The following is a 27362-nucleotide window of genomic DNA, read 5'->3' as shown; positions in this document are numbered from 1 at the left end:
TCCTCCTTCCTGCTTCCTCTGTTTTATCTTCCTTTACCTCCCTTCCCATTTATCCCATCTCTCTTTCTCTTTTTGTCTCATGTAGAAGCCGGCAGAGTTACTTTATCAAGAACAAGAGGAAAAAGAAGTTGCTATTATATTATTTTCTAGCAAAGATTTTGTTACAGTGAGAACCCTGGTACACTGACTTATTCTCTGTAATTTTGTGTTTTTCATCAAAGAATAAAAGCAAAGCAAAGCCAGTCTCATAGGTGTATGTTGCTTGGTGGTGTGTAATCTACCACAAAGAGATTCTTTTCTCCTACATTTATTTTTGTTTTTTTTTTTTTTTTTTTTTTTTGTCGGTCGTGGGGCTTGAACTCTGGGCCTGGGTGCTGTCCCTCAGCTCTTCCGCTCAAGGCGAGCGCTCTACCACTTGAGCTACAGCGCCACTTCCGGTTTTCTGGTGGTTTATTGGAGATAGGAGTCTCACAGTCTCTCCTGCCCGGGCTGGCTTTGAACCGCGATCCTCAGATCTCAGCCTCCTGAGTAGCTAGGATTACAGGCGTGAGCCACCAGCGCCCGGCTTCTCCTACATTTATTTTTATATATACAACAGACTTGCAAATTCCTATTTTATGTATTGTGCTATGTAGTGATATTATTCATTTTATGCTGAAATTAGTACTAGACGGCCAATGTGAGCCACTTAGAGCTGACTTCTCTCTTGTTTGCTAAAATGTTTCCACCATTTTAAAGCATGTTTCTCCCTCAAAAGATAAAATGTGAACAAAAATATAATTCCAGTCACAAAAACAGTATGCCAAAAACAGGAAGAAGAAAGCTTTTGATGTCTCTGGGATGCCTGAGCAGGGCCCAGAGCGGAAGCTGGACAGGAGTTGTGGTCCCCAGGGCAGCAGCTGTCTCCCACAAATGATAGAACAGATTTTCTTGGACTTTATATCCTAACGTTTTTCCTTTAGAAGGGTTGCTGCAGGTAAAAACATCTTCAAGGTATCTGGTGCCACCTCCATGACATGTTGCAGTTATCTTTTATTGTTATTAAGTAGGAGTAATTTCTTTCACAATGTTCAGGGTGTTTAGAGTTGGTAAATGGCAGGAGGGTTATAGCATCAGCTAGAAAGCTCTTCCTAGCTGCACCAATAGTCTCAAGATGACAAGTTTTATACTAACAGCCATCATCTAAATTCATAGGATGCACTCTTTCTAAATTCTTCAAAATTAAAAAAGATGTTATAAATTTGTAATGGATTGAAATTAAACCTGTAAAAACTATCATTTCCAAAGTCCAAATTCTTTAGTGAAACACCCTGCCCCTGAGCTCTCCCCACCTACCACAGCCCCAATTTTCACATGTTCACACTTATCCACCTGTAACAGACCTCAGTAAGACTGAATTTTAAAACATGTTACAGAAATCAAAGTGTGTGTGTGTGTGTGTGTGTATGTGTGTGTGTGTGTGTGTGTGTTTGTGTGTGTGCATGTGTGTTACTATAACACAGGCACATAGTTTTATTTACCAACTGGAGAATCTTATTTTCAAGTCACTAGCATTTAATGGAGCAGAGAAATAAACAGACCAACATAGAGAATTTTAAAAGTCTCTAGGAGATAAAAATAAATTGCTTTAAAAGTGTATCCCTTGGCATGCCATGCTTGTCCAAAGATGCAGCAATACACCCACTAAAGGTACATTAGCTACTTTTATCACCTCTTCCCCAGATAGTATATTGCATGTGGGAAAGCTTTATTCACTCACTTGTTCTAGTGTTTTCTGAACAACTCCTATGCGCTAATCAATACTCAGAGATGATCATTTGAGGCTCTTGTCCTCAAAAAGCCCAACTCTTTAAACCATTAGTTAAAGAGACAACACTGTAACCCTGAAGTGTTTTATACAATGTGATTATAAAGGACTTAGGAAAAGATGGAAGCACCAGAATAAATGGACATCACCAAGGAAGATGCTTTCCAACTCCATCCCATCAAACTCATTTGCTTGTTGCTACCTTATGATGAAAGGTTTGAATTCTGGAGAGGCAACGGTTTTGATCAACTTTACTGTGTAGATCAGGAAAAATAATCTTGTGGAAAAACTAGAATAGTATCCAACTTTTAGGAGATAGATGAAACCCTTGGAGGCAGGTTATTGCTTCAAAGATGGAAGAAACATCACTACTTGTTGCTGCTAAGTGCTAAGATGGAGCCGGACACTGGTGGCTCTCGCCTGTAATCCTAGCTACTCGGGAGGCTGAGTTCTGAGGACTGTGGTTCAAAGCCAGCCCATGCAGGAAAGTCCATGAGACACTTATCTCCAATTAACTACCAGAAAACCGAAGTAGCGCTGTGGCTCAAGCGGTAGAGTGCTAGACTTGAGCTGAAGAGCTGAGGGACAGTGCCAAGGTCCAGAGTTCAAGCCCCATTACCACACAAAAAAAGTGCTCTAAGATGGGTGAGTTTTCCTATATCCTATACTACCTCCTTGATTTTGTCTTATCTGACAAAGAGAAAAGAACCATTCCCTCATTCTTCCTACATTCCTCCCACAAAAATGCCTTTGAAGAAGTAGATCAATAATACTCTACTTACAGAACTTTTGGTACAGAATTTCCTGAGGAAAAGCTTTAACAGAAATAAAAAGGAAGAGAAGAATATGATTTCTTTGGGTTCTCTGAACTGAAAGGGCATCATGGCATGTAATAGGAAACAGATTGAGACTATAATGCTGGACACAAAGCTTCTATTTTTGTTGCTATTTTTCTCTTTTAATTGCTTTATTCCTTTGATCTCACTTCCACACTAACCATTTCTCTATCTTTTCTTCTTGTTTCTGAGTCCCCAAGCATCCTCTCAAGAAAACAACAGCAACAAAACTCTAACATCTAACACTTTGCTATCTAATAGTCACTGCTTTGTTTTTCGTCAAGATGAACCATGCTCCCCATGATTCATAGAAGGCACAGATTTAAAAAATAAACCCAAAAAGTTTATTGTCTCCCTTGATGTAGAAATCTACTTCTCAGCATTTGGGACTCAAAATTCTTTTTTTTTTTTTTTTTTTTTGTCGGTCGTGGGGCTTGAACTCTGGGCCTGGGTGCTGTCCCTCAGCTCTTCAGCTCAAGGCGAGCGCTCTACCACTTGAGCTACAGCGCCACTTCCGGGACTCAAAATTCTTTATGTACAACATGTGTTACATCACCAGCATGCCTTGGAAGCAATTACACCTAGTCATGTGGGTCCCTTGGCTTTGATTAAGGGACAAGAATTTTCTGCTCACATCAAGAATTCTCTGGTGCTAGGGAATTTTCTGCAGTGTTTTTAGATCTGTGTCCAAGCAGCCAATATCCAAAATACCATTTATAGGAAAACAATTCATGAATACATTCATTTACTCAAAAAACAGTTCCTCAGTGCTAGAAAATGATGTTGGCAGTAGGGATAAAGTAGTCAATGAAATGCAATCCCAGCCTTCAGGGATCTGAACACATCCTCATTTAAAAGGAATGGATGGGACATTTATGTTTTCCAAAAGTCCACTACTGATTACTGGAATGGAAACAATTCACTGTGGAAAAAAAACCTTCTGTGAAAAGGTAAAACATTTCTTGCCAAATCCCATCAGAAGGAATGAACATCAATATGATCTCTTCTAAATAGGCTTCCATGTGAAATTCTCTGGAGGCCAGCATTTTTGTGAATCCTAAAAGGAGATCTTGCCCAGATGATTTCCATTCTGCAAAACAGTTAATTTAATTCAAAGCAGGCCCTGACATCCAGGGATTTGGGACACATATAAACCATAACACCAACTACTAATCAGTGCAGAAGAGGGTTGAAAGCATGAGACAGTTTTTGCTGTCTAACATCTAATCTGTTAACATCTAATCAGAATATGCATGTGCTCATATTCTCAGATTCTCTTTCAGTAATTTTTCAATAGCCCTAAGTAAAGATATTATTATTAATACCAGGAAAGGGTATTTTAGTATATTGAGGAAAGGATAGTTCCAAAATATTCAAATGGAATTGATGTGCTCCCTTGATTCCATATCCCAAGGAAAAGTTGTAATGTTTCAGTTGAATTAATAATGAAATTATTGATTATTTTTTATTAATTAAGCCAAATTAGTCATGCTCTGGGAACTATGCTTCTAGTTGAGATGAACAGACCTAAGGAAAGGTCTCAGAATTGAGCACTGATTTGTACCAGGTGCTCTAAGCAGGTTATAGGAAGTCCTACCGAGCAAACAAGGGAATTCTTCAAGAAGAGATTTTAAGTATAAACTTTTGAAAGTGTCCATAGTGAAATAGACATGGCAGACAATCTAACCTGGGATAATTTCCCCTCAAAATAGAGGTATGAGAAGAAATGCAATAGAAGTACATTGTGAGAGCCTTTCAATATGCTTTGAAAAGTTTAAAAATTGAGGTTATTATGTCTAACCCCATTTGAGTAGCCATTTAGAAGTTGCTTATTTATAAAATTTGATGGTTAATAGCATCTATCTCACATCAGTAATGTGATGATTTGCTGATAGAACACATTGGTAAGTATAGTCGTGGTAGAAGATCTCCTACAAAGCAAATCCTCTATAAAAGACTGAGGTTTTTCAAGATACATCATATTATTAGCAAAACAGAGAATAATGTAAAATGGTTTCTTATTCTTATGTCTTTCTTATATTGTCACCATATTCTTTAAAGTTCAAAAATGAAGCTCAGGAAGTAAATTTAAGGGCTAAAGTTGTGGCTCAGATAGTAGAGAGTGAGTGTAGGCCCGAATTCCAATCTTGGTACTGGCAACATTTAAGCATCAAATGTAAGTTTATAAAATAGCAACTGGATGGATTATACGGATTAGAAACTAACTTTTGATTATTTATTCCGAAAGTATTTTAATGTCTAATCTATTTATGAAAAATATGTTCAAAAAAGGTAGAGTTCTTGTGTAGCCACATAGTAAAGGAATGAACAAATGATAAATGCATGCATCTCAAAAAGGGATAACATTTATAATAATAAGATTTTATATTTACATATGTTTACACTATTAATTCAATAAAATTAGAATTATTAATATCTGACATGCAAGATTAGTATTATTAGTACCTCCAAATTTTTGATGAGTTACAAAGACATTTGCAGATTTTTTTCAAGGTTACTTGGATTATTAGTAGTTAAACAAATTTAGACAGTATGATTGTATATGTTTGTGTGTTCATGCTCATAAATGTATCATTTATGAAAATAAAATTAAAAAAACTGTCTGTGTAGTGATTATCTGTGACAGCCCCACAGTGTCCAGGGTAGGTGTTTGTTCAAATAATTGACCTGTGTCAAGTTCCATGTTTGAGAACGTGGACTCTATGCTCCAATGACTGGCCACATCCAAATACTTCGTTGATGTCCAAGTCATTCCACCAACTGGAGAGCTGAAGTCAAGTTTTCTTCTAAAGAAAAAAAGAAGAAAAATTAAATAATAAAAATCTCTCTAGTGTAACCACTTTGGAACCAGTAAATCCTCTCTAATATCCAAATTAAATGCCAGCATCCAGAAGAAAATAATCAATATCTCGTTTTCTAATACTTTCAAAATCCCTGAGATTTCTTAAAGATCTGTCTATCTTGTACCTGCCAGATGAATTATTGAATTTAGGAGGGTGAAGCGAAGCCCGAGCCACTGATCAGTGAAATTGGGTGCGACTGGGGTGAGGAGCTGCATCACCGAGATCTCCTGCGTATAGCTGCTTGATTCAAGGTGTGAGGACCCTGCAGCAAAAACATGGAAAACTGGCCTGCACTTGAATGCCTGGCTCAGGTGAGATGGTGCAGCTTCTGAATGACAGGGGGCCCTTAGCCTTCAAACTGAATAAAATAGAATTTAGGGGGAGTACTGCTTACCCTAGCTTTTGCTTGTCAAAATGCTGTTCCATCAAAACCCACTTTACAAAAAAAAAATCATTTCATTTGACAACTACGTCATCACCCAATGTTTTATTGTCTAGCCTTATAAGCAAAGGAAAGGTCACATGTATGCAAAATTGTCTAATCTTAAAGTGGCAAAGTACTCTTTGGTATTTGATAGGATTTATCCTCAGCTGCCAGTAGCCCAGGATACACTGCAGCAATCACAGCTTTCTGGAAAGCATCCATGATTCATATATTCTAATAGGATCATTTTATTTTGAAATCAAGGGAGAAAAAGATATATATTTTGGTGAAGAAAATCAGGGTATCTTTTAGTTTATGTAGGAGTATCTCAGCCCAGGCTGACCCAAGCATAAACCAAACCCTTACCTCAAAAATAACTGAGGGAGAAAAGTCTGTCATTAGAATTTATGTCACTCCTGCTTAAAAACAAAGAAAAAATAGCAACATGTTTTACTTACATAGTCATCAAATCATATTTTTAGCTTAGGAAAGCACAGAGAAAATGTCAGTGGTTAATGTTCACCATTCGATAGTGTTTTGACTTAATGACTATTTTATCTAGAATGATAAAATTTCCTAAAGTGCATAAACACATTTGAAGAGAGCCAGCAAACAATAACATCTTTAGATTTTGTTAGTATTACAAAGAGATATTAGACTATCAATTAGTACACTTATACTAAATAAGAACATGATAAATTGTTAGTGATTTTAGAAATGCTTCCACACAAACATCATCATGTTTATAAATGAGTGATCCCATGCCAATCATGTTCACATAGCCAATTAAATAATTTCAAAACAGAATGTAACAGGGAATTGTCATTTTTTCATGTTAATTAAATGATTTACTCTGTTACATAGATTTCTATGAAGTGAAATTATGCCACTGAGCCACATACCTACAGGAAAGTATAAGTTTGGATTATACATTGATTTTTCTTTATGGATTTACAAGTGTTTTGAAGTTTTCATAGAACTATGGAATATTTTTTGCTGTTGTTGGCTAATTTTTCTGAGTACCCTTTAAGTGGAAAATTGGTGGGGTATCAGCATACAGACAGTAGCTATTGTCTCATGAACTTAGAATTTTTGTAGAGGTTCACCCAATCAGCAATTTTACTTTTCTCCTAAGACATATAGGATGCATTCAAAAACTAACATTGAAGAAAAAGATACACAGGGCCATACTGAATTTCTATCCTGATAATTATAGCTCCAACATCTACTTCTCTTCTATAGAAGAAAGGATGTAAGAATGAAAAGATAAATGCAAAATTATTAAAATGTGCCATTAATTCATGCTACTTAAAAATAGATGGGTTTACCAAACATCACTATTGTAAATACCTGAATTGGCTACAACTAACTTACAATGCACATTCCCAATAATCTCCCACACATTTAGCAAAATTCCTCATGCAGGTACATGGAGGAGCAGGTTGTAAGATCCATATTCATTGCTCACTTTCTTCTGAAATGGATTTTCACCTCTGAATCCAGTTTAAGTCATTTTGTGCAAGAATAGCAGAAGACTGAGAGTTCTTTAAGCTATTCCACTCATAACTCGACTTTGCAGGCTGCAAACTAATCAATCCAGGCTGTTGTACAAACTTAGTAACTATTCCATGTGCCTGGATTTGGATGTGACACAATATCCCCTGTCAGGACTTACAGCTTGAACAGTAGAGAAAGAGCATAAACACTTTAATATTGCTATTAAGAGCCTCAATTTATTCTTAAACTCTCCTCAGAAGGAAAGACCAATGGTGAATTTATTAAGGGGCCTGCAAGCATTTAGGAAGTGAGCTACTTCTTTGCATTTCAAACTAGTGCCTCATATAAGTCCCAAAGCCAGCCAAGATAAAATGTCAAAAATCTGAACATGAGGAATTTATTTATTCAAGCAGTTGAGGTCATTAGCTTGAAAAGATGGTGTTCTACTTAAGATGACCTTCCAAGTAGATGACATTCCTGACCTACATTTTTCACTTTAATCGCTCCTATTTTCTTCTTGAATAAATACTGACTTGGTTTTCATTTGTATGTGCCAAGAAATAAATCTAAAGACAATATTTCCTGAATGTTTAAAGATCATCAAAAAGTTATAAGAAACTTATTTTTTCCAATAAAGAGGTTCCCACTATTCTTACAATGAAACTAGGGAGTCATATGAGGCAGGTGAGCCATTTCCGAATAAACTCACATTTACTGGTTCAGGGTAGACATCACTCTTCAATCCATAACTGAGTTAATCTAGAGTGGTAGAGAGGTATCAAGGCACTAAACAATGAGTTGATATATTGTTAATGTAGAAATTACTTTTATTTGGACATTGTTACAAAGAGAAAAATTATACCATAATTTGAGGCAAACCCATACCAAGAAAGATAGATGTGAAATATAAAGAAACAGATCCTGAAATAGAGATGCAGGTTCTGAATGTTGACATAGATATAGAATCAAAGTATGGTTAGAAAAGATGAATGACTGAGTGAAAGTCTATTGGGTACCATAATTAGAGGAGTACTTGGAAAGGTAACAGAACAGCTGTTCATCCAAGAGAAGAGAACTGATTGCATTTTGTAGTTCGAATTACAGTTGAATAAACAAATGACTTACTAATTAGACCTTAAAAGAAACAACATGTTTTTTTAATTTTTTTTTACATTTTTTAAAATTTTCAAAGCGATATATAGAGGGATTACAGTTACATAAGTAAGGTTATAACTACATTTCTTGTCAAACTTGTTACCCCTTTCCTCAATTTTCTCCTGCTTTCCTAGTAGGAAAAAAGTAGGAGTACTTTCCTAGGCACTAGTTTGAAATTCGAACAACCTCCCCACCCCCAACTTATACAGATAATTTCATATTGACTTGTGTATATTACTGTTGCATTGGTTCTTTGTCTTACCATTCTGTTGTTCCCCTTCCCTTCCCGAATTCACATAAACATATACAATACCAGGATACCAGAATAAAATATAGTGACAACAGGAGATATACCATAGGGGAAAAACATATAAAAGAAACTAAAAGTCACATAGTACATTCTTAATATGTCATGGATGGTACTTTTTCTGATTTTACATTGTAGATGCCAGATATATATTTTTCCAAAACATCATTTTTTCAGAACAAATTGTAAAATAATAACTAACAAGTAAAATTGGCTATAACCAACAGTCTGGAATCCAAATATTGCCTTTTTAATTTTACAAACATAGTAGTCATTTATACTCATTAGGTACTTACTTTAGCATAGTTGGAACCTATAATTTCATGCTATCATAAGCATAAACATATTAAAGGACAGTTTTTAAAACTAAAAGTACTTAGGCAATAGAAACATGTAGATGTAAATATTTCAAGGATTTCACAATATTAACATGAAGCTTCATGTTTGTATTTATCATGGTTAGATTCAATGTAAGGTTAGCCTTCTTGAGATTCTTTATGAAGAAAGAAGCTTCAATAAAACAAGTTTCCTCATAATGAAATAGCTTTATGTCTATGGGTCTTGTTTTAGTTTTTGCCTTTAAACATAAAGAATACAACCAATGAATAAATATGCATCTGTGGGGACTAATATACTCTGATTATGCATCTATATGGAAATCTTTTCCTACCTTTTTATCTTAGAGATTTAAAGTTTTAAATGATCAGAATATAACAGAGCATTATGTTCTCGGTCCCACAGAATGAGCTGTTTTCACACTTTGGGGCTTTGTTAGATAGAAATAGCTTTACATATAAATTTAATAAAATGGGATAGATTACTTGTGATAACATAGGACCTATATTTTATGATGTTAAGGTTCATAAACATTGACATTCAGAGTTGTAAAGGACCACGAAGGCCATCCATTTGTAACCTTTTCTAGTCTGGGGATGATTGTTCAAAGTAAGTTAGTCAGTAACTCAGAGCTAAGAAATATAATTATGTAGATCTCATATGCCAGGCTTTGTTCTAAATACATTACATTCATTTTTATCTATTAGCTTACTTACTTTTCATATTTTCTTCTTTTAATAATTTTATATTTTATTGTAAAGATGCCATACAGAGGGATTACAGTTACATGAGTAGGGTAATAAGTACATTTCTTGTGGAACATTGTTACCCACTTCTTTTTTTATAAGGCACTGGCCCCCCAAATTATCTCTTAAGAGACAAAAATTTAGACAGCACTGAGATTTGAACTCAGGTAATCTTCTGTACTATTAGTGCTCTTAACTGTTTGCCTCATTCTTGCAAAGATTTGTGCTCAAACCAAGAGATCATTTTATCCTAAAATGACCTAGTGAAAACAAAAATCTGTCATTTTCTAATTCCAATAAAAATGCATACTGATGGAGGAAAAGAGGCTCTTTATCTGATCTAAACTCTAGGCATTTGTTCTAAATGTGAGCTAAGAGGAAGTCATTCATATTTACTAACAAGTTCAACATTCCTGTGGGGTCCACAGGAACCTTTTATAATGTCACTCCCTACACTGGATACATAGTTATCTAAATGAAGACATATTTTGTACTTGTGACTTGTTAGTAGGTGATACTACATAGATTTCAATAGCATCATTTTCCCAAAAAATGCTCAATAATAATCAATGGTTATAATTCTTTCAAAACCATGAAGGTTTCATAAATTTGAACTTCATTTTTTTGCAAAAATGAGTGATGTGACTCATCACTGAGTATTGTTCTATGGTCAGGAGACCTTTCTTTGTGTAAAATTCTCTACTGGTGCCAAGGTCTTTGAATCAAAATGGCATGAATCAGAGACAAAAAAAGGGCATTATTAGTACATTACAAGTAGGCCATTTTTGTTCAAGGTTCCAATCTCATAGGTCGTGGTTTTTAAACTTGCGTGGATGTCAGGATGACCAAAAGGGCTTGTTAAAACACAGGTTAGAATATCCCATCCATAGAGTTTTTGATTGCTTGGGGTGGTTTCTGTGTAACTGCCACTCCAACAAGTTCCGAGGGGACACTGAGATTACTCTTCCAAGTACTTATATTTGAGAACCACTATAGACAGGTAGATTTGTAGGGAGTATTTATAGGGAGTATAGATTTGTGTATAGTGTAGAATAATTTCAGAATCAGCATAAATATATGGATATTGTCCCACAAATAATGAGAAGCTATGGGAAAATTCTCAGCCTGTAGCTTAGAAAAATTAAAAGAATAATGATGATTGAATTACATTTTATGAAAGATGATAGTTTATAGAGAGCTATAATTACAGTGTAATTAATAATTACATAATTATTAATTCCACATTGATATCCAAAGATACGTGTATTAGATCAGCTTCTGCATCACTGTGAGCAAACACCCAAGAAAACCAGATTGGAGGAAAAAGGATTCATTTTTCATTTTGGTTCAAAATTCCATCTCTGTTCACTTCTCCCTGCTCTTGGGAGGAAGATCATGGCTGTGGGATCATGCGGTGTATATCATTCTTTACTTCTTGGTGAGCAAGAAGCAAGAATTGCAAGATAATTTTTAATCAAGCAAAAAGTACCTCCACCAAATTGTCTGATACAATTCAATTCTCCAGTAAACAACACTTTTTGAAAAACAGTATTTGGCTATAATGTAAGTTAAAATTCCAAATCGACTTACTCACTTGAAAAGAAGTATCCATAGACAGCTATTATTTTTCAAATAGTTTTAAAGCAATCTCAATCTTCTACCAGGCAATATCTCCATCTGTAGGAAGGGATAATTTCATTAATCACTAAGGTAGTCTTCAGTTCTGTGCACAAATACATTTTTTATATTCAAGCATTCATTTCCACAAATAATTGTCTTGGAGTAAAGTATCATCAACAATAACTAAGGAAGTGATCTCTTACTCAGATGATGACTCTATTTTTCTTTTCACTCCAGTGAGAAAGCTGGATGCTGTTAATTTATAAATCTGATTGTTTCCATCTTCATTTCTTTATCTAGTTTTCTGCAGTGTGTTGAAGGGTGCAAGATAGAAAACAGATGCTATGATTCCAGGGACGGAATCATAAAATATTATAGCTATCAGGAAGCTTGGGAATTCTGTTAGTTACTGTCTATTTTGTATATGAGATACTGAGAGTGAGGAAATCAATTTTTTTCCAGGTCTGGAGTTTGAACTCAGGACTGAGACACTGTCCCCGAAGTTTTTAGTTCAAAGATAGAACTCTAGCACTTGAGCCACAGCTCCCTCCACTTTTGCTTTTTGGTATTTAATTGGAAATAAGAATCACATGAACATTCCTGCTCAGGCTAGCTTTGAACAGTGATCCTAAACCTCTTGAATAGCTAGGATTACAGGTGTGAGCCATTGATACCTTGCTCTGAATGGTTTTTAAAGGCTGCCATGTTCCTCATCCTCACAAGTGTGTTTTTATCACAATTTCCTACCAACAGAAAAAGAATTTTCATTATGATAACCACAAGGCTAAGATCTTTTCAAAATGATTTTGGTAATGTTGCCTCTGCATGGTATTCTTGTAATACAGAAAGGAGAGGTACCATCACCATTCAGCAAGGGGAACCTGAGTGATATCTTTAGAAGTCTATCTGAGCAGCATGTTGGAGTGAATGTGATGGTTTCTAAGTCATTCACTCATTCATACATGTTCTTGGATCACTTTCCCAAGTAAGGTGCCATGAAAACTTAAAGTATTGCAGAAAGTGAACTGGACGGAACCAGACAGAGCCAGATGGACAAGTCCTGCCAGAAAGCAGTTAAATTCTTCTTGAATACAATGTCCAAGTGACCGCCCCCCCCCCCCGCCGCCAAAAAAAAAGAATGGGTAACTTATAAAGCTGATGTTATTTTTCCATCATAGTTTAAAATGTTGTGTTGCTATATTTCAAACTGAGAATTCAGAAAATCAAGTTTATTGTGATCCTTTTTTTTTTAACTAAAGACATGTTCTTAAAATTTTTCAACTAATTTTCTTTTTTTTTTAGTTTTCAAAATCTATAACGTTATTTATTTTTTTCCTTTTCTTGTGCCTTTAAGAAAATTTTATTGCAAAGGTGATGCACAGAGCTATTACAGATACATGATTCAGGTAATGAGCACATTTCCTTTTGAACAGTGTCACCCAGTCGATCATTCTTTCCCAGATTTTTTCCTCCCCCAAAGTTGTCCAGCTCATTCGCAACATAGTGTCTAGTGGGATTCACTGCTGTATTTTTCAATAGTCCTTGTCACTTAGTAGATTTTCCAATTGATTTTTACAGCAAGAGAATTGTCATACAGATGGAATTGTTTGGTGAATATTAAGCATGCTTTCTTTGATTGCTTTTCCCAAGGTGTTTTACCAGAGTAAACAATTGTATTAAGAGAAAATGTGAACATTAACCATAAATGGATCTTTGTCTGCATCCTTTGGTCACTATCTTTGGCACACAAGATAGAGGATTGCTTAACACTCCCAACCCCACCCCCAAATCAGAAAACAAAAAGAAAGAAGAAAAAGGAAAGGATGTGTAAATGCATTATAAAAGTGGCATTAGATTTCTCAAGACCATTGCTGTACACTAGATAATATACATAAAAAATGTACGCTTAAGCTTATCGATATTTTTCAGTTTTCCAATTCTTTCAAATGTATTTTAAAGCCTTGAGCTGGTTCCTACTAAGGTAAATCTTAAATAGTTATGAATGAGATCATTTACAAGAAATCATTTTCATGTGACTAAACTCATAGAATCCTAGTAAAAGAGAGGAATCCTGTGTGCATCTGATCTCTTGCATTTAGTAGCTGATAAGGCAACATCTTACAGAAGTGAAATTTCTGGTTTCATCCTGAGGCTCCTGAGGTAATAAAGCTGTTTGTACTGATTAACACACTAATGAATGACATCTCCATTTCCAAACATCTGTTTGATACCTGAAATGCTTGCCTAACCTCCAAGGCCTATTAGCTGTGTTCTTCACTACTATTGTTAAATAACCAAACATTAGGGGAGTAACTACTAAGCAGTAGGAATTCTACATTCAAAATATTTTGAAGTAATAAAGACTTTAGGAAGAGAGGAATTAGGAGAACTTGCCTGCAAAATGATAAGTTGAAAAATATATTCGCTGGAAAGAGTAAAGTATGCACATCTGGTTCAGCTGGCAAGACAGTGGGCTCAAGTGGTATGCATAGTTTTTTATGTCCAAATGAACAAAGCAACAATGACAACAAAAACCCATGCATAAACTGAGGTAGGTGAAGTAAAACAATATATATGCTGGATGGAAATTTCACTAAAATTTGGAGTATGTATTTGCAACTAACCAGAATAAAAAATATCAGAGAAGAGAGGGGAAGATGGCGGAGGAGAAGCTGGAATCTGAACAAGCTCTCGCATAGAAAGCAGTTTTAGAGTTCCAGTGAACAGTCCTAAGCCAGAGAATCACACCAAGTGTGCCATCACAGGACAGAGAGTTAGACAAGAGAGGGGAAGCCAAGGCAAAAAGACACATCTGAGCGCCTGCCAGCAGCCGCGGCGGCGGCGGCGGCGGCGGCAGGGTCGCAGCGGAGAACACAGCCGGCCATACCTGAGCACTCACACAGAGAGTCCGGGACGAAGGAGCCAGACACAGCGGGCGAGACGATCCTACTCAACACCAGCAAGAACCGACAAGGAGCAGACATCTTCATCCTGCAGTTCGCAGACCAGAGACGACCCAGGATCCAAGACTCGACATGAGTACAAGCCCGACGTCCTCACTCCTTCTCGGGGAGCAGAGGAGGGAAGGCCACCCCTCCCCCCCCAGCACCGGTGATCTCCATCTTGGATACTGACAAAACTCGGAGGAGCTGCCAGCTCCAACCCAGGCCTTGGAATAAAAAGAGTCATTTAGCAGGTCACAAGAACTTAACGGCGGCGAAGTGACCTGCCAGACTCGGCTCCATCCAGGGAAAAGTCACCCAGCTCAGGCACCAGCCATTGGACTGGCTTTCCTAACTGGGTAACCAGAGCCAGAGGCTGCCCCTCCCTCTAGCAGCCTCAACAATCAATTGAAAAACAGAAACCCTGAGAATGGCTCCAGGCTGGGCGCTGTGAGCTTTATCACAAAATAGCCCCAGGAAGAAGCTACTGCTTGTTGAAAGGCCTCAACTCTACCCAGAACCTAGCCTTACCACTGCTTCCCCCTCTTTTGTGATTCTCAAAGCAGACCACCCTCCCAGTAAACTAATCTGGGAGGGGGATCTCAAAATCTTGGGTAAAGCAGAGCATTTTTCTGCCTGTTCGAACAAACTGACAAGAAACCAATCAAGCCACAGGACCTTAACCTGACCAGAGACTCCAACAAGAGGCTGTTTACAGACAAAAGGGAGATACAGGATTCTTCCCACCCCTCCCAAAAAATCAAAAAAAAAAAATCAAAGAACTTTTTTTTTTCTTCTCTTCCTCTTCTTTTTTTTTCTCTTTTTTTTCTTTTTTTGGTACCTTATATATATATAATTTTTTTCCTTTTCTAAAAATTTTATTAATCTTTAATTTTTGCCTTTTTTGAAAAAATAATTGTTTTCCAGTAACTTTTTTTCCTCTTATAATTTTTATTTTAGGAATACATGAAAGTGCGTTTTCCTTTCTTTTCTTGTCTTCTTTCTCTTTTTCTTTCTTTCTTAACTATCTTTTGGTTTTTTGTCTAGCTCTACTGAACTTCTGATCTTTTTCTCTCCCTTTCTAATCCCTTTCACCTTTTCCTCTCTTTTGATCTTCTGTATGTGACTTAACTCTTGTCCTGCACATCCTCAGATAAACCCGTAGTTAACTAGTAGACCCTATCCCCCATTGTGTACACACTTAATCCACAAATTTATTACTCAATTCAAAACCTCTGAGACTTTAATTCCTTAATAGCAGTACTACCTCTTTATACCTATATAATATCTTAAGCATTTTCTTAAGTTTTTCACTTCTCCTCTATGTCCCTACCCTTCTATTAATATACTCACATTCCTCTCTAAATAGATGGTCTTTTAATCTCCATAATAATATTAATTTTTACGTTTCTATTTTTTTCTGGTCTCTTTTCATTTACCTTTCCCTTTCTTCTTTTTCTCTCTCTCTCTACTTGTCACCTACCCAACCCATTTCCTGCATTGAGATTAGGACATAGTTAACTCTCCCTGTGCCTCCCCACACCAATCTATTCCTATTTTTTACCCACATCTCTCCTAACCCTAAAAATTTCTGGTTTTCCAAATTCTTCTCTGCGGTTCAAAACCCAATAACATATAGTTGTTTGATGTTGAATAGATGTATCTGTTGAACTAGATTGTATCTGTAGACTATTGACTGTATAAATGCAAACGTTGGTTGATGGTTGCCTTAAGATAGTGTTCTAGCACAAAACTGGTGCTATTTTCATCTCAAATGGGCAGAGTAAGCCGGAAAAACACAAGAAAAATGGCAAATCCGGGTATCTCAATTCCCAATCTTGATAATCAGGGGTCAGATCAGATAATGAACAACCCAGAGGAGAGTTCCCAAATAGCCCTACAAACACTGGTGGCAAACTTGATAAATGAGAAGTCTGACAACTTACAAAGGTCTCTGTATGAGCGTGATAGGGAGAGAGAGGAGGCATCCCAAAAGTTTATACAGAATATCATAAGCATGAGGAAGCTACTCAAAAATTGATACAGGATTTGAGTGAACAACTTGAGAATACTCAAAGAGAAAGGGAGGAATGGCGTGAGCAGGCTGAGAACACTCAAAGAGAACTGCAGGAATCCCACGAACGGGAAGAAAGAAAACTGCAGGAATCCCACAGACGGGAGGAAGCTAATCAAAGAGTAATTCAGGAATTGAGAGACCAGGTAGAAAATACACAAAGATTACTAAAGGCATTCATGGAATCCATTAACAAAGAGCTGAAGGAAGTCAGGGAGACCACAAAGGGAATGCTGAATGGAACCCAACAGAAGGAATGGGAGTCCAAAGAAACCATAACCAATCAACTAAGTGATTTGAGAACAAACACTGAACACCAAATTAAGGAAGTAAAGAAATTCATACAAGACCTAAAACAGAGCTTCAACAAAGAACTTGAAGCCATCAAAGCTGACCAATCAGAAGAAAAAGAGATGAAAAACAAAGTAGAGAGTCTTGACAGCAAGTTAGACCATGCAGAAGATCGAATCTCAGGGATTGAAGACAGCCTAGATATTATAGAGAAAGAACATACAACCATCCAAGACAAGTCCAAGAAATATGATAGATCTATCCAACACCTGGAAGACACCATCAGAAGGCCTAATCTAAGGATAATGGGTGTAGAGGAGCACCTAGAAACAGAAGTTAATGGTCTAGGAAATTTGTTTAACAGGATCCTAGCAGAGAACTTCCCAAACATACAAAAAGATAGGCCTATTCAGATACAAGAAGCTTTTAGAACCCCAAATAGACCAGACCAGAATAGGACATCCCACCTTCACATTATAATCCACACAGGATCAACTCAGACCAAGGAAAAGATCCTTAAAGCTGTCAAGGAGAAAAGGGTAATCACCTATAAAGGGAAACCAATTAGAATCACCTCAGATTTCTCAGCAGAGACAATCAAAGCAAGAAGAGCTTGGAATGACATATGCCATGCCCTAAAAACAAACAACTATCAACCAAGAATACTGTACCCAGCTAAACTCTCCTTCATAACTGAAGGCCAAATAAAAACCTTCCATAGCAAAGAAAAATTGAAACAATACATCTCCACCAAACCAGCCCTACAAAAGTTTCTTAAAGATGTCCTACACATAGAAAACCAACAAGACCGCAACAAAGGCCAAGAAACTGCACCCAAACTGAGAATCCAAGAACCATAGGAAGAACCCAGTTTTCGCAGCCCCCAAGAAGGTGGATAACATGGCAGGAACTACCAAATACCTCTCAGTCCTATCTCTTAACGTTAATGGACTGAACTCTCCAATTAAGCGACATAGACTGTCTAGTTGGATTAAAAAACAAGACCCTTCTGTCTGCTGCCTGCAGGAGTCACATCTTGCCCGTAAAAACAAACACATTTTCAATGTTAAAGGCTGGAACAAAATCTACCAAGCAAACGGCCCCCATAAACAGGCGGGAGTTGCAATCCTAATATCAGATAAAATAGACTTCAAATTAAAATTCGTGAGAAGAGATAAAGAAGGTCGCTACATACTAATTAAAGGATCTCTCCTTCAGGAGGATATTACAATTCTAAATATCTATTCGCCAAACAATGGAGCACCCAAATTTATCAAAGAAACACTACTTTCCCTCAAATCCCATATAGATCCAAAGACATTAATTGTTGGGGATTTTAACACACCACTCTCCCCACTAGATAGATCAACTCGGCAAAAACTCAACAGAGAAACCACAGATCTAAACAGCTGCATAGATCAACTAGACTTAACAGACATCTACCGAACATTTCACCCAGCAGCATCAGAATACACGTTCTTCTCAGCAGCACATGGAACGTTTTCTAAAATAGACCACATTTTAGGCCACAAAGCAAACTTGTCTAAATTCAGAAACATTGAAGTTATACCTTGCATTCTCTCTGACCACAAGGGAATAAAATTAGAACTCAACACCAAAAGCCACCAAAGAAAGTCCGGTATCACATGGAGGCTGAACAACACACTGCTGAATCAAGAGTGGGTCATGGAAGAGATTAGAAAGGAAATTCAAATGTTCATGCTTTTCAACAAAAATGAACACACAAATTACCAGCTCCTCTGGGACACAGCAAAGGCAGTACTCAGAGGCAAGTTTATAGCTCTGAGTTCCTACATCAACAAATTGGAGAGATCTGAAACTAGCAATTTAATGACACATCTAAACCTCCTTGAAAAAGACCAACAAGATAAACCCCAATCCACTAGACGGAAAGAAATAATCAAAATTAAATCAGAATTAAATGAATTAGAATCCAAAAAAACTATAGAAAGAATCAACAAAACAAAGAGTTGGTTCTTCGAAAAACTTAACAAAATTGACAGACCCTTAGCAAATCTTATCAGAAAAAGGAGAGAACACACCCAAATTAATAAACTCAGAGATGAGACTGGAAACATCACTACGGATACAACCAAGATTCAGAATATTATAAGGGAATACTTCTCAAAACTTTATGCTAATAAGTTTGAGAACTTGACAGAAATGGACCTTTTCCTAGGAAATATTGACATGCCAAAACTATACCAAGATGAGTTAAACCAGCTCAACAGGCCCATATCAAGCATTGAAATAGAAACAGCAATAAGAGACCTCCCAGCTAAGAAAAGTCCAGGACCAGATGGTTTTACAGCGGAATTTTACAAGGCCTTCAAAGCAGAGCTCACACCAATACTCCTCCAACTCTTCAATGAAATTGAAAGAGAAAGCTCACTACCGAACACATTCTATGAAGCCATCATAACCCTCATCCCAAAACCAGGCAGGGACTCATCAAAGAAAGAAAACTATAGACCCATTTCTTTGATGAACATTGATGCAAAACTTCTCAACAAAATTTTGGCCAATCGACTTCAACAATTCATCCAAAAAATCATACACCATGATCAAACAGGATTCATTTCAGGGATGCAAAGCTGGTTCAATATACGCAAATCAATTAATATTATTCATCACATCAACAGGAGCAAGAATAAGAACCACATGGTTATTTCAATAGATGCAGAAAAAGCATTCGACAAGATCCAACACCCCTTTATGATGAAGGTTTTGGAAAAATTAGGAATCCATGGAACATTCCTCAATATAATAAAGGCTGTATATGACAAACCTACAGCCAGCATTATACTCAATGGTGAAAAACTAAAGCCATTTCCTCTTAACTCAGGAACAAGACAAGGATGCCCACTCTCTCCACTTCTCTTCAATCTAGTATTAGAATGCCTAGCTACAGCAATAAGACAAGATGCAGACATAAACGGGATCCAAATAGGGAAAGAAGAAATAAAACTCTCCCTCTTTGCAGATGACATGATCTTGTATCTAAAGAATCCCATAGACCACTCCCAAATTACTCAAGCTGATTCAAAACTTTGGCAAAGTAGCAGGTTATAAAATTAACCCCCCAAAATCAATGGCTTTTCTGTATGCCAACAATGAGAAAAGTGTGGCTGAAATTAGGAAAGCAACTGCATTTGTAATAGCCCCACAAAAAATAAAATACCTAGGAATTAACTTAACCAAAGAAGTGAAGGACCTCTATGATGAAAACTTTAAAATCTTGAAAAAGGAAATCAAGACAGAACTTAAAAAATGGCAAAACCTCCCATGCTCCTGGATTGGAAAGATTAACATTGTGAAAATGGCAATTCTTCCCAAGGTTATCTACAAATTCAACGCAATACCTATAAAAATTCCAACCTCATTCTTCAAGGAAATAGAAGAGGCAATCCAAAAATTCATATGGAAAAATAAAAGACCCCGAATAGCAAAAACGCTCCTCAATGGAAAGAACACTGCTGGAGGAATATCAATACCAAACTTCAAACTCTACTATAAAGCCATAGTAATCAAAACAGCTTGGTATTGGCATAAGAACAGACCTCAGGACCAATGGAATAGAATTGAAAACCCAGAAATGAACCTACAGACCTATAGCCATCTAATCTTCAATAAGGGAGCTAAAACAATAGAATGGAAGAAAGATAACCTCTTCAGTAAATGGTGCTGGCAAAATTGGTTAACTACATGTAGAAAACTAAAGCTAGATCCTTATATATCACCCTGCACCAGAATCAACTCCAAATGGATCAAAGACCTTGAACTCAAAGCAGACACTCTGAAAACATTACAGGATGGAATAGGAGAAACCCTAGATCTCCTTGGCTCAGGCCGAAATTTTCTGAATAGAGACCCGGAAACACAACAAATCAAAGAAAGGTTGGACAAATGGGATTGCATAAAGTTGCAGAGCTTCTGCAGGGCAAATGACATAGCTCGCAAGATCAATAGAAAACCCACGGATTGGGAGAAGATCTTTACTAGCCATACAACGGACAAGGGTCTCATATCTAAAATATACTTGGAACTCAAAAAATTAAACCCCCCAACAACAAATCCTCAAAGAAACAACTGCCCAATAAATAAGTGGGCGAAAGACTTATAGAGAAACTTCTCTGAAGATGAAAGAAGGATGGCCAATAGACACATGAAGAAATGTTCAACATCCCTAGCCATAAAAGAAATGCAAATCAAAACAACATTGAGATATCACCTCACTCCAGTTAGAATGGCAAAAATCAAGAACTCTAACAACAACAGATGCTGGAGGGGATGTGGACAGAAAGGAACTTTACTTCATTGTTGGTGGGAATGTAAACTTGTTCAACCACTTTGGAAAGTAGTATGGAGGTTCCTCAAAAGACTTCACATAGAACTCCCCTATGACCCAGCAATCCCACTTTTGGGCATTTACCCAAATGTTTACAAACAAGACCACACTAAAGCTACCAGCACAACTATGTTTATTGCAGCATTATTTACCATAGCTAAGATATGGAACCAACCCAGATGCCCCTCAGTAGATGAATGGATCAAGAAAATGTGGTATATATACACAATGGAATTCTATGCCTCCATCAGAAAGAATGACCTTGCCCCATTTGTTAAGAAATGGAAAGGCTTGGAAAAAATTATATTAAGTGAAGTAAGCCAGGCCCAAAGAAACATAGGTCCCATGGTTTCCCTTATTTGTAATATGTAGTATATGTATGAGTCAAGCGGAAAAAGTCAGATAATGTGATGTCAGGAAAATGAACCCTTAGATGTGTATTTTAATGTTTTTTTCTTTCATGCATGTGTTTCTAACACATTTATAAGATTATCTCTTTGTTGCTTTGTATGTCCCTCCCCCACAGTATAACCCCTGCTTTCACTATATTTGATGTCAGTATAACTAGTGGAGGAGATGGGGAAAAACCAGTTGTTTAAGGATACAGGTGGACCTGTTGCAACAATGAGAAGCACAAGTTGTCATGTCCAAAACGAGCTTTACAACGTCGGTGCGGTGGGGGGGGGGGAAGGAATAGGATTGGGATGGGGGGGAGGGGGGAGGCTGGGAAGGGATGTGAAGGGTAAACAAAGGAGGAGGCTGCAATGCTTGGTAAGAAATGTATGCATTATCCTGCCCATGTAATTGTAACTCCTCTGTACAGTATGTTCACAAATAAAATTAAATTAAATTAAAAAAAAGATATGAAAAGAAAGTTCATTATAAATAAATAAAGTGATGTCAAGTGCTTAAAAAAAATATCAGAGATTCTTTCAGTGATACGGTAGTCCATGAAATAATACTCCAGAGTTGGCTTCCATTAAAATGAAATTAATTTTTCTGGAAATAAATTCATAGGGCCGTGGGAGCTAAGAAGAGGGAGAGGATATGAAGTACTCTTATTTTTACATACCCTAATATGAAAATTAGCATAAGAAATTATGCATTGAAAAGTTGTGAAATTGCTTCCATGCTATATAAACAAAATAGTCTCTGCTAGTTGGTCACAATGTCTTTTAAAGGGTTTCTGATCTTAGTAGTTTAGATTTTAGCTCTCAGTCAATAGACTACAAAACATCCACATGAATTAAATATGGAAGGATCACAGCAAGCTGAAATGCTTCAGGGAGAGGTTGATGGGAATGTGGTTCTTATGTGAACAAGTTAAGAAAAACATCAGGACAATTTTTCAGAGACAGATCATGAAAGGAGCTTTTATAAAGGCATAAACACTTATAACTAATAACAAAAATGATAAACAAGAATAATAAAATACAATTACCTTATGTAATATTTTTTCAGTTAATCATAGAACCTGTAAACCAGCTTCAGAGCCAGTGTCTTATTACTTGTTGAAGAACTATGAGCGTATAACACACTACATGCTGAGGACAAAAAGATGTTCCCACCTTCATGGAATTTGGGTTCTATATGCAGATGTTCTGATAATATTAATTAAATAGTAAGATAGATGAAGCCGCTGTCCTCTGAACTCACAATAAAGTGCGGGCAAATATATGACAATAATTACCCAATATATGGAGAAATAAGGATGTATGGGTATGGATGGTATTTATTTGATGAACAGTGGTATCTATTAAGTTCAGAGCCAAAAGACTTGTAACATATTACTGACACTACTTGTGAACTAATGTTGGAGGAAAAAAGAGTGAGATTTGTGTGACATTCTTAAGACATTTGAGAACTCTCATTAGTCATGACCAAGAATTGGACGCTATCCATTTTAGTGGGGATACAAATAGTCTGTGTAGAAATGCAACCCATATAACAAAATCCTATGTTGCACCACAGGAAAAGGTCCTATAAGATTTCCCTGATGTAGCAAACTTGTTCCTTCTCTATAGAAAGGCTGAGGTCCTGTATTTGTCTGAACAGAATTAGTCTGTTGACAGAAAAAAACTTGTTAGTCAATATTAAAATCTCTCCCATATTTGTCCCAGTCACTGTAGACGAAGGAAATTTTTACCTTGTACATGTTTTGTTGTTGGTGGTGGTGCTGTGTATTTGTTTTAGGTTCTTCTAGGGGTTTTTTGCTTCTTTTTTTGTTGTTGGGGTTTGGAGTTTGTTTGTTTTGTTTTTTGTTGTACCTTTGCTGTTAGTTGGTCAGTAAATATATCCTTTGAAACCTCAAAGTCTGACGAAAAGTTCTTGTCTGAGGTTTAGAATGTAAAAGCCTAGACTCATATTCCAATGTGTAATATGGGGTTTGTAATCTCTTAAGCTTTTCATACTTGAGGATCACTACCCATACCTTCTTGTGTTGATGTAACTACAAGAAACAATTTCCCTCCATGCTATGCAAAACTCTAGAGATCTTGAGTTTATGCCTCATAGCTCATGCATAGAGACAGGAGAACAGGAAAATTGTGTGCTTTCACACAATTTAAGCATGTCCTTCAGTATAACACTTTCTACTTCAAAAGAACTTTTACAAGCCTAGCACCAGTGTGTCATGCCTATTTACAAGGCTGAGCTCTGAGGATTGTGGGTCAAAGCCCACCTGAACAGGAAAGTCTGTGAAATTCTTATCTCCAATTAACAATCAAAAACAAACAAACCTGGATGCAGAGCTGTGGCTCAAGTGGTAGAACACTAGCTTTGAGCACAACCCCAGGACTGGTACCAAAAAAAACCCCAAAGAACTCCCACAATATCTATATGAGAAAACACAGCACAGTGTCAGTAACAAAACAAATCTTTCATGTTAAAAAAAAGTTATAAATCGGGAGGGGGGTATAATTGGGTGGGGGGAGGGGGGAGGCGGGGAAGAGAGGTGAAGGGTAAACAAAGGAGGAGGCTGCAATGCTTGGTAAGAAATGTATGCATTATCCTGCCCATGTAATTGTAGCCCCTCTGTACAGTATGTTCTCAAATAAAATAAAATAAAATTAAAAAACAAAGTTATAAATCAATTTCCTGACACTGCTCTTTAGCTCATACTGACTCTGTAGCAGCCTTAATCAAAAATACATGTAGAGACATTCATTTTTATTATATAATAAGATCATTGGTTTCAGTGGGATTCACATATCTTGATATGATAGATTTAATATCTCCACATTTATGGCACCTTTCTAATAGCTATATTGTGTGAAAGAGGTCATCTTGGTGTCATATTCACACACCTGACCATCTTTCCAGACCAAACTACATAGCAAGAATGTGGACAGGTGGAGAGAGGAAGGAAAGGTGGTTAACACTTCACAACATAGTTCCTGCAATTCAAGGGTTCTAACTGAGAAAGAATCTAGAAACAATAATTGAGAATTCCAAACAATTTGGCTATAACTGAAACATTTTCTTCCCATCCCAGACACTTCATTTGTTTCTCCTTATAATAAATGAGTTGGAAGAATCATAGACTGCATAACTATTTCTGAGAATGTGTTGGACACTACAATTCACAACTAATAGTACCAGAAAGTAAATGTTCAATGTAGAATCTTAATCCTATACAATTTACCTTAAAAGTATTTCTCTTTCTCATTTGAATCAATATAGCAGTAATTTTATCACAAAAATTCATTATGAGGTATTCATCCAAAATGTATTTAGCTTTACTGTTCTTATACTTGGAAAAATTGACATACATTGACCCAAGATTTGACTAAGCTGATCTCTTCTTTTCTTTTGCTTTAATCTACTTCCTTTATACTTTATCATCTCGCAAATAAATCTTGTTATATTTATGGTTTGTAGTGATAATGTTGTTCTAGATTAAACTATCAGTCATATGCTAAGATGGATACTTTTGTGGGAGAAATACCACCAGGAAACTGGTACTGAGATTGGGTTTGTTGAATATCAGTAATGATTGAGAGCCATAAGATCTGTGCCTCCTCCTGATCCTCTGGAATAAAACAGGGCACACGTGGAGGATGAATACAAATTGAGAGGTATATAATGGTGCTAAAAATAAAACAGCATTAACTCCATGACAAGACAAATAGAGCTACAGTTATTAAAGGAAATTAGATATCAATATATACCACTGCTTATACCAGATCAACTCGGGAAAACATTAGAGAAAGGGGGATGAGTTTGTACTTTAAAAAATTCAAGATTTTGAGACGATCCTCGCCGAGAGTCGCCGCGGTTTCTGCTTCAACAGTGCTTGAACGCAACCCTGCGCTCCACCCCTCCACCTCTCCCATCCAGGCCGCCTGCTCTGAGCCACCAACCTCCCGCCACCTCTTCACCGCGTCCTCGGACCGCCCCCGGGCCTCCGCCGCCACTCCAGCGCCGCGCATCCCCTTCGCAGGTGCGCCAGAACTACCACCAGGACTCGGAGGCCGCCATCAACCGCCAGATCAACCTGGAGCTCTACGCCTCCTAGGTCTACCTGTCCATGTCTTACTACTTTGACCGAGATGATGTGGCTTTGAAGAACTTTGCCAAGTATTTCCTTCACCAATCTGTGAGGAGAGAGAACATGCAGAGAAACTGAGGAAGCTGCAGACCCAGCGAGGTGGCCGCATCTTCCTGCAGGATATCAAGAAACCAGACCGTGATAACTGGGAAAGTGGGCTGAATGCGATGGAGTGTGTGCTGCACTTGGAAAAAAGTGTGAATCAGTCACTACTGGAACTGCACAAACTGGCCACTGACAAAAATGACCCCCACTTGTGTGACTTCATTGAGACTCATTACCTGAATGAGCAGGTGAAATCCATCAAAGAATTGGGTGACCATGTCACCCAATTGCGCTGGATGGGAGCCCCTGAATCTGGCATGGCAGAGTATCTCTTTGACAAGCTAAGCCTTGGGCGGATTGCCCCAAAGCCACACGTGACTTGTGGTCACCAGGGCAGTGCATGCATGTTTGGGGTTATCATTACCTTTTCTATAAGTTGTTTCTATAAGTTCTTTTAATTTGTACCATTCCTCCAAATAAAGAAATTTGGTACCTAAAAAAAAAATTCAAGATTTTAATTTTTTCTGTGTTAATGAAAGTATAGGAGTTTCTTTGCATTATTACTTTAATTTTTATTGGAAAAGATTCTCATTATGCAAATTTAAAGTATAATTTAATCCTATCAATCTACCTTAAAATGATTATTAACCATGTATCACAAGCTATAAAGTAGAATTGTATTATGAATGGTTATTAAAATGAAGGTGCTGATTGAAATCAAAATCTATACTTTTCTATCAATTCCTGAATTGGAGACTTAAACTTTCTGAGTCTTAATTTCCCCATTTTTAATACTGGAAGAATGAAACAACATGCCTTATAATGTGTGGTAGCTAAATTTATGTGATCCCCTTGGATGACCATAGTATCCAGATATTTGTTAAAACGGTATTTTAGATATTTCTGTGAAATTATTTTTAGATGAAATTAATATTTAAATCAATAGACCTTTGGTGTAGTAGATTATATTTCACAATATGAATGTGTCTCATGGAATAAATTTAAGGCCTTAAAAAAATAAACATCCACTTGCAAAAAGGGAGAATTTAGCCTTCTGGTCACTAAACAGATTTGGATTTGCCAAGCCTTCAAAATATAGTAAAAATAAATTCTTTAACACTATATTTATCTAAGTGTCTGTCTATATTTATTTATTGTTTCTCTGTCAAATCTTGAGTAAGAGACACTGTTGTCAGAATTTAATAGAGTTATTCAAAAGGAGGAAATGATCCATAAGCAATAGGGTTGCCTGATATTGGAGTTATAATTCATAATAGAATTACCATTTACCAGTTCAAATAGCATAATGTTATCTGGCAAGTTGGTTTGGAGGTAAGGTTGGAACTTCTGAAAATTACTGAGCATTTAATATATGCATGCTCTTTGCTGAGTACTATCATTTACAGTTTGTATTTTATTTCTGACAACCTCATTGTAGTCATTATGATGGTACATAAAGGACAGAAACTAAGGACTAGAAAGTTTGAGCATTGGGGCCAC

At 36.9% G+C, this 27362-nt stretch overlaps 1 pseudogene; it reads left to right on the top strand.

Moving 5' to 3' along the window:
- The window catches only part of LOC138825869 (ferritin, mitochondrial-like), a 136969-nt pseudogene extending 110649 nt beyond the window's left edge, over nt 1-26320 (top strand).
- Nucleotides 26321-27362: the final 1042 nt, after the last annotated feature.

This window comes from Dipodomys merriami, unplaced genomic scaffold, assembly GCF_024711535.1.
Source record: "Dipodomys merriami isolate MVZ:Mamm:240054 unplaced genomic scaffold, mDipMer1.0.p SCAF_14, whole genome shotgun sequence".
In the NCBI taxonomy this organism is placed as follows: Eukaryota; Metazoa; Chordata; class Mammalia; order Rodentia; family Heteromyidae; genus Dipodomys; species Dipodomys merriami.
The sequence above is the reverse complement of the archived record's forward strand: the minus strand, read 5'-3'. Positions and strand labels throughout refer to the sequence as shown.